Raw genomic sequence first — 15,386 nt, 5'->3', positions numbered from 1 at the left:
TGTCAACTTTCTGTAAAAGTACAAGCAAAGATTATTTGAACACGCCTTGATAATATTTGTATTTCAAAGCCTGAGTTAATATAATGTACTGTATACAGTCAAACCTCGGGTCACGAACATCCCTATTCCCGAACAAATTGGGCTCCGAACACCATTTCCGAACAAATTTCGCTTCGATTTGCGAACGCACAAACTGGCGGCTTCCACAGCACGTGAGGCGCGCGGCAGTATCAGCTGGACTCAAGGTGGCGCTGTGAACATTGTTCGGCACTGCGTTGTGTTGATGCGATTTTCTTTATTTGCATTAAATTAACCCTCATTATCGCTCCCGAGAAAGTGAAAAGTGTTAGTGTTGGTGCTCCTCCTCTCATCCACGTGTGCAAGCAACGATCAGCCACAAAGGTAAAGTGTACTGTACAATTATTGTTTTATTTTAGTATTACTGTATTTTTCTATAATTAAGGTTATCTTTAATTCCTTTCTGTATTTTTGCCACACATTATAATACATAGGGCCAAATTACTCAGTTCTGATTGGTCAATGAAGGAGGGCTTTTTTTTTTTTTTTCCCCCTTAACACGGGGCTGTATTTCTGAAATGCTATTGGCTAGTTCGAGCATTTGTACTAGCAAAATTCAAAATTTTGTACAAAGTACAAAATTCAGCTGAAAGACAATGCACAGCCAGTTGTACATGCCGCAAGAAGAGTTCCACTGGCACTCGGATAGTTTGAAAAAAGAGCTGGAGTGGATGACAGCGCTTGGTGTGATAAAGAAAATAGAAGAACCGACAGAGTGGGTCAATTCCATGGTCTGTGTGAAGAAAAAGAGTGGAGAGTTGAGGATATGCATGGATCCGAAAGACCTCAATGAAAACATCAAGCGTGAACACTATCAAATACCCAAGTGAGAGGAGATCACCAGCGAGATGGCAGGGGCCAGATACTTCTCCAAACTTGATGCGTCACAAGGTTTTTGGCAACTTGGGTTGGATGAGAGCAGTACCAAGCTGTGTACGTTCAATACGCCCTTTGGATGATATTGCTTTCAGAGGCTTCCCTTTGGAATTATATCCGCCTCTGAGATCTTTCATGGGGCAATGGAACACACAATCGAAGGTCTGGATGGAGTAAGAGCCTATGTGGATGACAATCATATGGGGGTCCACAATCCAGCAGCACAATCAGAGACTGACCAGTGTCCTGGAGCGAATACAGAAGAATGGATTAAAGCTCAACAAAAACAAATGCCAGTTTGCTGCTCAAGAGCTCGTGTTCCTGGGAGACAAGCTCTCAGCTCAGGGCATACAGCCAGATGAGGAAAAGATCAACGCCATACTGAACATGCCGAAACCCACAGACAGAGCAGGCGTCCTACGCATCATGGGAATGGTAAACTTCATCGGGAAATTCATACCCAACCTCTCAGCAAAGACAACTTACCTGCGTGAACTCCTCCACAAAGACGACAACTTCGACTGGACAGTCAACCATGAGCGCAAGTGGCAAAAGCTCAAAGATGCACTCACTGCCACACCTGTGATGACCTTCTTTGACCCAACCAAGAGAATCAAGATGTCTACAGATGCTTCGAAAGATGGAATCGGTGCAGTACTACTACAAGCTGAAGGTGAGCACTGGAAACCTGTAGCATATGCATCCAGGTCTATGACAGAGACTGAGTGCACATACGCACAAATTGAGAGAGTGTCTCGGATTAGTGTTTGGCCTTGAGAAGTTTCACAGCTACATATATGGCCTACCCACCTTCACTGTAGAGACTGACCATTGTCCACTCGTAGCAATCATGAAGAAGAACTTAAATGAAATGTCACCAAGGATACAGCGCATGATGATGAAGATGCAGAGGTATGACATTGAACTCATCTACACACCTGGCAAACACCTCATTCTCGCTGATGCATTGTCAAGAGCACCTGTAAAGGGTTGTGCGAGCACGACCGAAGAGGATGTCCAGGTGCACGTCAGCACGGTGTCTGCAACGCTTCCTGTGTCTGACACCAAGACCAGGCAGATCATCGATGAGACAGTGAGAGATCCAGAACTACAGCGCGTGATGGAGAACATGCGGAATGGATGGGCTGCAGGATCATGTCCACAGTTCTACCACGTCAGAGGTGAGCTGAGTGTAGTTCATGGACTTTTGTTAAAACAAAACAGAATAGTCATTCCAAGTACGCTCAGACAAGAGCTACTGCAGAGAATTCATGAAGGACACTTAGGTGTTGAAAAATGTAAAAGAAGGGCGAGAGAGATGGTGTTCTGGCCTGGACTTAACAAAGACATTGACAACATGATAAGCAGATGCGAGACATGCCAGAAATACAGAAACAAACAAAAGAACCAATGACTGTAACTGATGTGCCAACAGCACCGTGGCACAAAGTGGGAATGGACTTGTTCCACCTGAAAGGAAAGGACTACTTAGTCATTGACTATTTCTCAAATTACCCCGAGATGGCATTACTCTCAAGTACATCGTCCAACTGTGTCATTACACATGCCAAATCCATCTTCGCCAGACATGGCATTCCACATACAGTAATGAGTGACAATGGACCATGCTTCAGTAGCAGAGTGGCAAGACTTCGGAAAAGTGTATGATTTCAAACACGTCACATCTAGCCCTCTGTATGCACAGTCTAATGGCAAAGCTGAGAAAGGCGTTCACATCCTCAAGCAGCTGTTGAAGAAGGCTTCAGATAGTGACTCCGATCCTTACCTGGCTCTACTGAGCTACAGAGCATCACCTCTGGAGTGCGGGCTGTCACCTGCTAAGCTGCTGATGAAAAGAAAGCTCCGAACAACACTTCCAACCTGTTCAAAGCAAAAGAAACACCTTAAGCTGGAACAAAAGTTGAAACATCAGAAAATGAAACGAAAGACTTTCTATGACAGAACAGCAAAGCAGTTTCCATCACTGTCCAGGAATGACGCAGTCAGGATTGAAAGTCCTGAAGGATGGACGACGAAAGCCACTGTTCTTCAAGAGGTCGCGCCACAATCCTACACCGTGAGAACGCCAGAAGGACAGATCATCAGACGAAATTGGCGCAGTCTCCTGAAGACACCAGCGACACCAGAGACTGTTCCAGACCAAGAGCTCAGTCAAGCACAAGCTGAGTCTGAGTCCAACTCTATACATACTACACACTGCAACACACACTGAAAATCTAACCAATGCATTTATTCCAGGTGAAACGGCAACAAGAAGATCCACAAGAACAATCAAGAAACCTGAAAGACTTGACCTGTAAACAAGGGTTAATGAGACTAGACCTGTTAGAGTTAATAAGCTGTTATGTTGTGTGTTATGGTTACATTAATGTTCAAGTTAGTCACAGTAATTTGCCATTGTGATTTACAGTAGCTGAGTACTGAGAAGTGAGTTATGCAAGTTAAATGAAAAGTTATCTAAGGTAAATGGTTAAAAAAAACTGACACCTGTAATGCATTTAATTTGGTGAGTATCTACTTTAAAGAAAGGGGGATGTCATGATGTGTAATTCTACCTCCTACCACAAGGTGTGAGTAGAGTTCCTTATTAGTGAGTGGTTAACATTGTACACAGAGGAGATTTAGCTCAGACATGATTCAGTGAGGGCGGCACAGTGGTATAGTGGTTAGCGCTGTCGCCTCATAGCAAGAAGGTCCGGGTTCGAGCTCCGTGGCCGGCGAAGGCCTTTCTGTGCGGAGTTTGCATGTTCTCCCCGTGTCCGCATGGGTTTCCTCCGGGTGCTCCGGTTTCCCCCACAGTCCAAAGACATGCAGGTTAGGTTAACTGGTGACTCTAAATTGAGCGTAGGTGTGAATGTGAGTGTGAATGGTTGTCTGTGTCTATGTGTCAGCCCTGTGATGACCTGGCGACTTGTCCAGGGTGTACCCCGCCTTTCGCCCGTAGTCAGCTGGGATAGGATCCAGCTTGCCTGCGACCCTGTAGAACAGGATAAAGCGGCTAGAGATAATGAGATGAGATGATTCAGTGAAGACGCATGTAAATATGTTCCGTGTTTAATAAAATACAAAATGCTAGACAACGTTCTTTTATTTCAAAATGAAGAACAAAACAGTTGTCACCGCTACTCAGCCACAGACTTTTGGCCCCGGGACTTCATAGCACCCCTTTTCCATTTCCCATTGAAATGAATGGGTAGAACTTTGGAATGGTCATCAGGCCATTTGGAGTGAGGTCATTTTTAGCATGCTCCTCCTAGATGGTTCATCAGATTCATGTCAAACTTGGCGAACATGATGCCAAGATATTGCTGAAGTTGAATTACTAAGGGGTTTTTTATATGTTGAAATACTATAACTGTAATGGCACTCCGTTAGCTCTTCCTTGATTACTGTACCATTTCTAGAGTCGGTCGAAAAAACACTCTTTTTCCATGCGAGCGACGAGACATGACAACTTCCCTTATCTTTCTAAAATGTTTACTTAAAAACAACAAGGTAAATCACGAAGTCTGGCGCACGGTCAAAACACTGTTGCTTCCACCATGTTCTGACTCGAAACTTAAGGTATACACAGTCAGTTACCATAGTTACCACTATAGTGACGTCACATCAGAAGATTTAGAACATGGAACTCTTTTCTATTCTTTTTCTGTTCTAAACTCTTTTCTATGTTCTTAAATTATCATTCATTTTTAACTGTTTTTAACTTAAATTATTATTGCTTAACTGGCCCTGACAATAACATATAATATGCCAAGGTATTGCTGAATGTTGAACTTGATATAATATGATTCTGATGCTCTTTAGCCGTTATGGGCCTGTCTGGTATAGCGCCACCAACTGGCCAAGGAAAGAATAGGGTTTTGAATATGTGTGTTTTGACATGTGATGAATTTTAACATGCTCCTCCTAGACGGTTCATGAGATTCAGGTGAAATTTGTTATACGTGATGCCAAGATGTCGCTGATATTAAATTGCGAAGGGATTTTTGATATCTTGTAATATGTTGAAATGGCCTTATGATTTTAATATCTTTCCACATAAACAGGAAACGTGTCAGAAAGCCACAGTGCATTGACTGTATGGTCGGACACTTCTTACTTCAATAGATATTATGATTATTAGGATAACCTGACGCCCAATGAGCCTGCCTGTTATAGCGCCACCACCTGGCCAAGCAAGAAATGTGCCAGAAATTGGCAATGCCTTAACTGATTTGATCTGACACTTTACAAAATATTGTGTATTATGACTGTGATGATATTCACATGTGTAATTCAGATGCCTAGCACAGCGCCACCATCTGGCCAAGCAGGAAATGGGGAAAAATGTTCAATTAATTGATGGATTGATCTGAAACTTTACAAAATACTGAATATCGTGAGTCTGATATAATGTACAATTCTGTGCACGCTCATACACACAGTCATATGCATATTTATGCGCGCGCGCACACACACACAAGTATGCTCTCACATGCACACGCAACATCTATGAGCACACTCTCACTCACACACGCACGCACTTTTTTTCTCTCTCTCCCTCTGACAAACAGACACGCAATAATAGCGGAGCTCCAGCGGCGCACCATACCTAAGAAAAAATGGTAAACCCATCGAGTTGATTTTTTTTGTGGTTTGTACGTGTACCACCAGTCATACACCCCGCCTAGTGGCCAGTGCTAGTAATTACCAGTCATACACCCCGCCTAGTGGTCAGTGTTAGTAATTACCAGTCATACACCCCGCCTAGTGGTCAGTGTTAGTAATTACCAGTCATACACCCCGCCTAGTGGTCAGTGTTAGTAATTACCAGTCATACACACCGCCTAGTGGTCAGTGTTAGTAATTACCAGTCATACACACCGCCAAGTGGCCAGTGCTAGTAATTACCAGTCATACACACCGCCTAGTGGCCAGTGCTAGTAATTACCAGTCATACACCCCGCCTAGTGGTCAGTGTTAGTAATTACCAGTCATACACACCGCCAAGTGGCCAGTGCTAGTAATTACCAGTCATACACACCGCCTAGTGGCCAGTGCTAGTAATTACCAGTCATACACCCCGCCTAGTGGCCAGTGTTAGTAATTACCAGTCATACACCCCGCCTAGTGGTCAGTGTTAGTAATTACCAGTCATACACCCCGCCTAGAGGTCAGTGTTAGTAATTACCAGTCATACACCCCGCCTAGTGGCCAGTGTTAGTAATTACCAGTCATACACCCCGCCTAGAGGTCAGTGTTAGTAATTACCAGTCATACACCCCGCCTAGTGGCCAGTGTTAGTAATTACCAGTCATACACACCGCCTAGTGGCCAGTGTTAGTAATTACCAGTCATGCACCCCGCCTAGTGGTCAGTGTTGGTAATTACCAGTCATACACACCACCTAGAGGTCAGTGTTAGTAATTACCAGTCATACACACCGCCTAGTGGCCAGTGTTAGTAATTACCAGTCATACACACCGCCTAGTGGCCAGTGTTAGTAATTACCAGTCATACACCCCGCCTAGTGGTCAGTGTTAGTAATTACCAGTCATACACACCACCTAGAGGTCAGTGTTGGTAATTACCAGTCATACACACCGCCTAGTGGCCAGTGTTGGTCATTACCAGTCATACACACCGCCTAGTGGCCAGTGTTAGTAATTACCAGTCATACACACCGCCTAGTGGCCAGTGTTGGTAATTACCAGTCATACACACCACCTAGAGGTCAGTGTTGGTAATTACCAGTCATACACACCGCCTAGTGGCCAGTGTTGGTAATTACCAGTCATACACACCGCCTAGTGGCCAGTGTTGGTAATTACCAGTCATACACACCGCCTAGTGGCCAGTGTTAGTAATTACCAGTCATACACACCGCCTAGTGGCCAGTGTTGGTAATTACCAGTCATACACACCGCCTAGAGGCCAGTGTTGGTAATTACCAGTCATACACACCGCCTAGTGGCCAGTGTTAGTAATTACCAGTCATACACCCGCCTCGTGGCCAGTGTTAGTAATTACCAGACACACCGCCTAGTGGCCAGTGTTGGTAATTACTAGTCATACACACCTCCTAGTGGCCAGTGCTAGTAATTACCAGTCATACACCCCGCCTAGTGGTCAGTGTTAGTAATTACCAGTCATACACCCCGCCTAGAGGTCAGTGTTAGTAATTACCAGTCATACACCCCGCCTAGTGGCCAGTGTTAGTAATTACCAGTCATACACCCCGCCTCGTGGCCAGTGTTAGTAATTACCACACACACCACCTAGTGGCCAGTGTTGGTAATTACTAGTCATACACACCTCCTAGTGGCCAGTGCTAGTAATTACCAGTCATACACCCCGCCTAGTGGTCAGTGTTAGTAATTACCAGTCATACACACCACCTAGAGGTCAGTGTTAGTAATTACCAGTCATACACACCGCCTTGTGGCCAGTGTTAGTAATTACCACACCCCGCCTTGTGGCCAGTGTTAGTAATTACCAGTCATACACACGGCCTAGTGGCCAGTGTTAGTAATTACCACACCCCGCCTTGTGGCCAGTGTTAGTAATTACCAGTCATACACACGGCCTAGTGGTCAGTGTTAGTAATTACCAGTCATATACCCCGCCTCGTGGCCAGTGTTAATTACCACACACACCGCCTAGTGGCCAGTGTTAGTAATTACCAGTCATACACACGGCCTCATGGCCAGTGAGAGACTACGTTCAGACTGCACCCTGAAACAACCCATATCCAATTTTTTTGCCCATATACGACCTGTATCCGATTTGTTATTGACAATCTGAACGACACAGATCCGATTTCTTCACATGCGACCCAGGCCGCTTGGATATGTGGTCCTAAATCCGATGCATATCCGATATTTTCACATGCGACTGCAGTCTGACCGGACAGGCCGGATTCATGCGACCTACACGTCATCAACAAGAGACAAACATCACTATTCTGCGTTGGCTAATCCTGCCTCTTTGGTGGAAAACAACATTTGTACAGTTTTCAGAATTTAAATAGACTTTTATAGAATTGATCAAGCTAATGGTGGATTTGGTAGGGACCTGGATGTTGATCTGTTAGCCTGATTAAATAAAACAGTTTCTATAACTAATTTATAACTTAAACCATCCTGTATTACAAGATTATAAGATTGTTCTGGAAATTTCCAGTAATTTGACACCTTCGGTCTCATTAGTCTGCTGCCCACATTAATCAGATTATTGTGTGAGTTCCGCCGCCGCCACAAAAACCACATCGCCAGGTCTCGCCTCATCTCCATAGCAAACTGCACTGGTGTTTCTGCACCTTGAGCCAGCGCTGAGAGAAGTTGCAGAATTCAGCTGGCTATAAACAATCTCATCTTATTATCTCTAGCCGCTTTATCCTTCTACAGGGTTGCAGGCAAGCTGGAGCCTATCCCAGCTGACTACGGGCGAAAGGCGGGGTACACCCTGGACAAGTCGCCAGGTCATCACAGGGCTGACACATAGACACAGACAACCATTCACACTCACATTCACACCTACGCTCAATTTAGAGTCACCAGTTAACCTAACCTGCATGTCTTTGGACTGTGGGGGAAACCGGAGCACCCGGAGGAAACCCACGCGGACACGGGGAGAACATGCAAACTCCACACAGAAGGGCCCTCGCCGGCCCCGGGGCTCGAACCCAGGACCTTCTTGCTGTGAGGCGACAGCGCTAACCACTACACCACCGTGCCGCCCCTATAAACAATCTAAATAAATATTTATAAAAATGTAGAAAAAGTTTATTAATATGACGAAATAAATATGTGCAAATTATTAAGCCTGAATTAAGAGTTTGGTAATACAGCGGCCGTATCCCAAATGACTGCCTACTGAAGCTCGAGTGCACTATATGGAGTTTAAAAATCCATTACTTCCTAGTAACATGTAGTGCACTTATATAGAAATTAGAGAGACATTTAGGAGTCAACCCTCATTACCAGGCTACACGGTTTCATTTCAGTTCAGAAACAAAAACACACACGAGACCTCACACTTTAACACTAACCAGATAATTAAACAAACAAACAAAAAAAGAAATCATTAAACTTGAGTGCGCTTTTTTTTGTTTGTTTACATATTACATAGATGTGCTTATTACTTGTCAATTTGTGCATGCGGGACACTTTTGGGTCGTTTTCTGTTCATATTGGAGATCGCATACAAGTCTCATATAATTGGTAATGTGAACAGCCTAACAAAAAAATCGGATTTCACAACAAATCGCATATGGGTCGTTTCAGGTTGCAGTCTGAACGTAGTATTAGTAATTACCAGTTATACACACCGCCTAGGGCGGCACGGTGGTGTAGTGGTTAGCGCTGTAGCCTCACAGCAAGAAGGTCCGGGTTCGAGCCCCGTGGCCGGCGAGGGCCTTTCTGTGTGGAGTTTGCATGTTCTCCCCGTGTCCGCGTGGGTTTCCTCCGGGTGCTCCGGTTTCCCCCACAGTCCAAAGACATGCAGGTTAGGTTAACTGGTGACTCTAAATTGAGCGTAGGTGTGAATGTGAGTGTGAATGGTTGTCTGTGTCTATGTGTCAGCCCTGTGATGACCTGGCGACTTGTCCAGGGTGAACCCCGCCTTTCGCCCGTAGTCAGCTGGGATAGGCTCCAGCTTGCCTGCGACCCTGTAGAACAGGATAAAGCAGCTACAGATAATGAGATGAGACACACCGCCTAGTGGCCAGTGTTAGTAAATACCAGTCATAAACACCGCCTAGTGGCCAGTGTTAGTAATTACCAGTCATAAACACCGCCTAGTGGCCAGTGTTAGTAATTACCAGTCATACACACTGCCTAGTGGTCAGTGTTAGTAATTACCAGTCTCTCACACACCAGTGAGTGCATACCTGCCATCATTGTGCATTTTGTTGCAGACATATGAAAACTCTCCATGTACACACACTGCAGACACAGGAAAGCTAAGATGACTTAAGATCACAGCATGAGATAGAGATAAGGAGGAGACACATGTATAGTTTTGTACATATATAAATGTACACTTTCACACCACAGAAACACACATACAGTCTTTGTCTGTCTATCGCTCATGCGTCAAGCAGTCACAGCATTTGCAACATGCACATCACCTTTGAACATTTGATGAATATATGACGTGACTGTTTTGTTGGGTGGTGGAATGTCCTGGGTTGTGGAACCACACGCGCGAGGGCCCATCAAGGCCGCTTGCAGCTTTAATTATTATTATTATCGAACACAATCTACACACTGCGCTCTTTTTATTTATTTATATAAAGACTGTGTGAGACCGGCTAGGCTATCGAGCTAACACTTGGTGTAATGGGTGTGTGTTTGGGCATGAAGGAAGAGGACTCGAGATGCTACTTTCCTGTATTTATTTTCTCCCTTGCAGAAGACATCAACATAGATTATAAATCTTCTGTCTCTTCCTTCCTACACCTCTGCTCCCTCAGCAGAACACAACAGGACTGTCAGGACAGAGGGGCGGGGCTACAGAAGCCCAGGAGGAACGAAAAGGGCAGAGTGCAGGAGGGTAATTAACACAGGGAAAATTTATAAAATAATGGTAAATGAAAATAACTTGGAGATAGAATTCATAAATACTCAAAATAATCATAAAATGATAAATACAACTTACAAATACAAATTGGAAATAAATATTTAATAAAGTGCATTTTGGGGTGGCATGGTGGTGTAGTGGTTAGCACTGTTGCCTCACAGCAAGAAGGTCCTGGGTTCAAGTCCCGTGACCGGCGAGGGCCTTTCTGTGTGGAGTTTGCATGTTCTCCCCGTGTCCGCGTGGGTTTCCTCCGGGTGCTCCGGTTTCCCCCACAGTCCAAAGACATGCAGGTTAGGTTAACTGGTGACTCTAAATTGAGCGTAGGTGTGAATGTGAGTGTGAATGGTTGTCTGTGTCTATGTGTCAGCCCTGTGATGACCTGGCGACTTGTCCAGGGTGAACCCCGCCTTTCGCCCGTAGTCAGCTGGGATAGGCTCCAGCTTGCCTGCGACCCTGTAGAACAGGATAAAGCAGCTAGAGATAATGGATGGATGGAAGTGCATTTTTAACTCTGTTACACCCACCCCCACTGAATTTTATCGAATATGAGCACCACCTACACAGTCTACACCATAGAGAACACTACAAGCTCACGAATTACCACGGGCCATAAACAAGAAAACCAAAACCAAATGTATGCCTGTGGCATGAGAGCAGCGCTTATCCCTCAATCCAGCAACTGGTAACAGGGTGCCTTATACACCCCACAAGACCCCAAAACATAGTGTAGTGCAGGCTCATGATTTCTTCTGCTTGTTCGCACACAGTAATGTCCTGTTTTCTGAGGTGAGTTTTAGTCATGTCAATCCAGTCCTGGACTGAGTATTTGTCAGTGTTGTCACCTCTGAATGTCTAGAGCACTTTATCAGGTTTAACATGGACTGTCACATGTGGGAGGTCATGTCTGTTAACTTCACATGGTGTGTTCTGGGTGGCTGGGATAGTCTGGTGATCACTATTCAGGGTTTCCCGCAGAAAATCAGTTAGTCAAGGTGGTGACCAGGGGGGAGGGGGCATCGCCTGGGGGGCAGTGGCGGCGGCGGTGACAGTCGAGCAGGGTTTAACGGGCGGTGTCCTGTTTGGGCGACGTTGGTGAGAAATCTGGATCACAGGGCCAACAACTTCTTTAAGGGCAACAGCCTTCTTTTATTTACTGAACTCTTTATAAATAAACAAAACAGTTAAAGTGCAATAACAAGATAACATACAATCACACAACATGTGCAAGTATTCTAGTGTGATATAACTTCATGTAGTTGTCTGTTAACTCTGAAGGGGCACTGTTGAGTCTTGTTTGTGATTGGGGTGGAGGTAGGTGTTTACAGGATCATAAGGGAAACAACATCTTATTTACTCTTTATTATAAATAAAGAAAGCAGTAATTAAGTGCAAGGTACAGCATACAATTGCACAACGTGCAAAAACACTCCTAGTCTGACACAACTTCAGATAGTTGTGTTCAGGTAGTTGTCTGTGAAGATTCTCAGTCATCCAGGTACATAGTAATCTGTGGTTGGTAGAAGAGAGCAACTGGACTTGCTTGAAGATTCTTGAAAACGTTTCAGCTCTCATCCGAAAGGCTTCCTCAGTTCTGTCTGACTAATAGGGAGTATCAGGTATTTATCCTCTCATGGATCGTCATAGAATCAGAATTAGTCAAACAGAACTGAGGAAGCCTTTAGGATGAGAGGTGAAACGTTTTCAAGAATCTTTAAGCAAGTCCAGGTGCTCTCTTCTACCAACCACAGATGGCGCTATTCGGCCTCATCGCGATACGGCCGTATTTTAATGGTCTATGGATGCAGCAGATTTTTTTTTTTTTTCCGGGGCAAGGTAGTCAAGCCGGGGGAGGGCAGTTGTTGCCAAGGCGGCCGCCCTATCTATAAAGCGCTGCGGGAAACCCTGCTATTCATGTTAACAACACCAGCTGACATTAGCTTAGCAGCAATGGATTCACCAGTTTGAACACCTAACTGCCCTACCATGTCTGTGAGGTGGCGAATGTCATCAACATCACTGCGGGGTGTGGAAGTCAGGGGACCCTCCCTCATTATCCCACCAACAGGAGTACAACCAGGGCTCAAACCTAACCCTGATTCTGCACAACCATCAGGTGTAAACTTTGAATGTCCCACAGCTCTACTGTCAGCAACATCATTGAACCAAACACCCCTACCTTTAGGTAAAGTAGGACTACCAAACCCATCCATCGTTATCTCAGCAGCTGCTTTTAACCATTAAATGTACTTGCGTTGTGTATGTACACAGAAACAAAATGGAGTAGAAAAACAAGTTAACGGAGTACAAGAATAATATATATATCAGCAATTAAAAGTCATCAACTCACTGAGGGTAAAAAAAATAATAATAATAAAGCAGAGTGCCCTGAACCACAGTCTCTTATCAACCTGACCGCATAAAAATTTTGAAATGTAGATCAGGATAGTACAGCATCCACGGCGATGAGCATCAAGCTGATCTGAAGATCCAAAGGGTCACGGCACCAGTGTAACGGGTGTGTGGTGTTTGTGCATGAAGGAAGAGGACTTGAGATTCTGCTTTCCTGTATTTATTTTCTCCCCTGCAGAAGACATCAACACAGATTATAAATCTTCTGTCTCTTCCTTCCTACACCTCTGCTCCCTCAGCAGAACACAACAGGACTGTCAGGACAGAGGGGCGGGGCTACAGAAGCCCAGGAGGAACGAAAAGGGCAGAGTGCAGGAGGGTAATTAACACAGGGAAAATTTATAAAATAATGGTAAATGAAAATAACTTGGAGATAAAATTCATAAATACTCAAAATAATCATAAAATGATAAATACAACTTACAAATACAAATTGGAAATAAATATTTAATAAAGTGCATTTTTAACTCTGTTACATTGGCGCCAACATTATCATAATACAACCTGATAAAAACAGCAAAAAGCTACGCTAATAAACACCGGTCAAATATTCCACTCACTGAACGCGTTTCATAAATGAGGAGTTGTGGAGTTCTTCAGGTTATTTGTCGATATTCCCGCGCGAGCTTTGCTAACTAGCTAGCTGGCTAATATCAGCTGAATGTTCTTTCTCCGCGCGCTGCCTTTTTTCCCCCAGGAGCCATTTTGTCCCTGTATGTTCTCGCGCGCACCGCCAGAAAAATACAGCATTAAAAGCGGCGGAATAAAAGCTGTGAGTGTCGGTAAGAGCGCGAGACTCTCCGCACTAATCCGGTGCGAGTGTTGCGCGCGGCTCTGTTCGCTTCCGCTAAAGTGAATCACTCTTTTTGAACTTCGTTAACGGATCGAGAGAATCGGTTCTCTAAACCGACCGAATCGAGATATATCGAATTGACTGTCTAAAGAGTAGGGGTGGGCGATACTGGGAATTTGGGTATCGATCTGATACCAAGTAAATACAGGGCTAGTATCGCCGATACCGATACTTTTTACTTGAAATGTTATGATCCTTGAATAATTTTGTGACTTTTGCCTTTTTTAGTTGATTATGAGTATGATAAAACACAGGACAAAGATTTTAGGCAAATAAAAATGTTTATTAACTAACTACAACAATATAAAACAATGTAATAGTATATTAATAATAAAGTAATTCCCTTATCACCTTCTGCTACACAAAATTGTTTAAGAAAAAAGTCACTAGTGCAAAATAACAAAAAAGCAACAATGTAACAAAAATATAAATATAACAATGTCAACAACACCACAAAAAATACCTTCCATTGCACGCAAATATTTGTGAAAAATAAAGTCAGTAATAAAGTAACAAAGTCAGTAGTGCAAAATAAGTAAACAAAAGCAACAATGTTATACATATAACAATATAAACAACACAAAAAAATACCTTCCATTGCACGCAAATATGTGTGAAAAACAAAGTCAGTAGTGCAAATCAGGTGTAAACTACAAGTGGCTCGTAACCTTTGGCTCTTTGCTCACAAAGCCCTCCAAGGAAGTATCCCTCGAGGTGCCCTTTTGGCTCTGTTCCCATGTTGATAACAGATTTAAAGGTTTTTGTTCAGGAACAGTAACATGTTTACATTCTTCCCTTTTATTGCACTTCTTCTCTGAGTTATTAACTGTCCCGCCTTAGAGAAAATCCTTTCTGCAGGTACGGATGTTGCAATTACTCCCAGATGTTTTTTTGCAATCTTGCTCAGAGAAGGAAATGTAGGTTCATTCATTTTCCACCAAAGAAGTGGGTCTCCATCCCGTGGAATTGGCTTCTCTTCCGTGTACCGGCGCATTTCAATAGTCGCATCAGTGCCAGCTGTGTGATGCTGCTGCGATTCCAGGATTTGAGTGTCAAACTCTGTCCATATCCCACCTTTTGCGGCTGGGGATGGAGAAGCTCCTGCAGGGTAGTGTGAGGTAGTTGCAGGAGCCATTGCTGAGGCAGTGCTGGTGGCAGAGCTTGTGCTAGGTTGAGGATCTGATTCTGAATAGACTGAGGACTGGCTCAGTGACTGCATTTCAGCAACAAGCTTTTTTTTCACTGTGTTAACATTTGCCATGTCCCGGAACCCAAAGTTTTTAAATCTTGTGTCCAGGTAGGTGCTGGTACTGAGACCATAGTGGGTTTCAATATTCCTGAAACGGTGCTGGCACTGTGCTGACAGCACAGCAGCGAGCTTGCTGCCTTGGGCCTCATGAGATGCAGCTGATCTAAGAAGTAATGTTTTTCAGACAAGGGCAGCTGGTGCATAAGGGCGATTGGGTGACGCAGTGCCAAAACGAAAAAAAATTTTTTTTCTTTTTTTAAAACAAACTTTCACCAGCGCTGCTTGAGGCCGTTTTAATCTGTCTCTGGGTATCATTGTCCAATCAAGGTGGTCTTG

The sequence above is a fragment of the Neoarius graeffei genome, chromosome 15 (genome assembly GCF_027579695.1).
Source record: "Neoarius graeffei isolate fNeoGra1 chromosome 15, fNeoGra1.pri, whole genome shotgun sequence".
Lineage (NCBI taxonomy): Eukaryota > Metazoa > Chordata > Actinopteri > Siluriformes > Ariidae > Neoarius > Neoarius graeffei.
The sequence above is the reverse complement of the archived record's forward strand: the minus strand, read 5'-3'. Positions refer to the sequence as shown.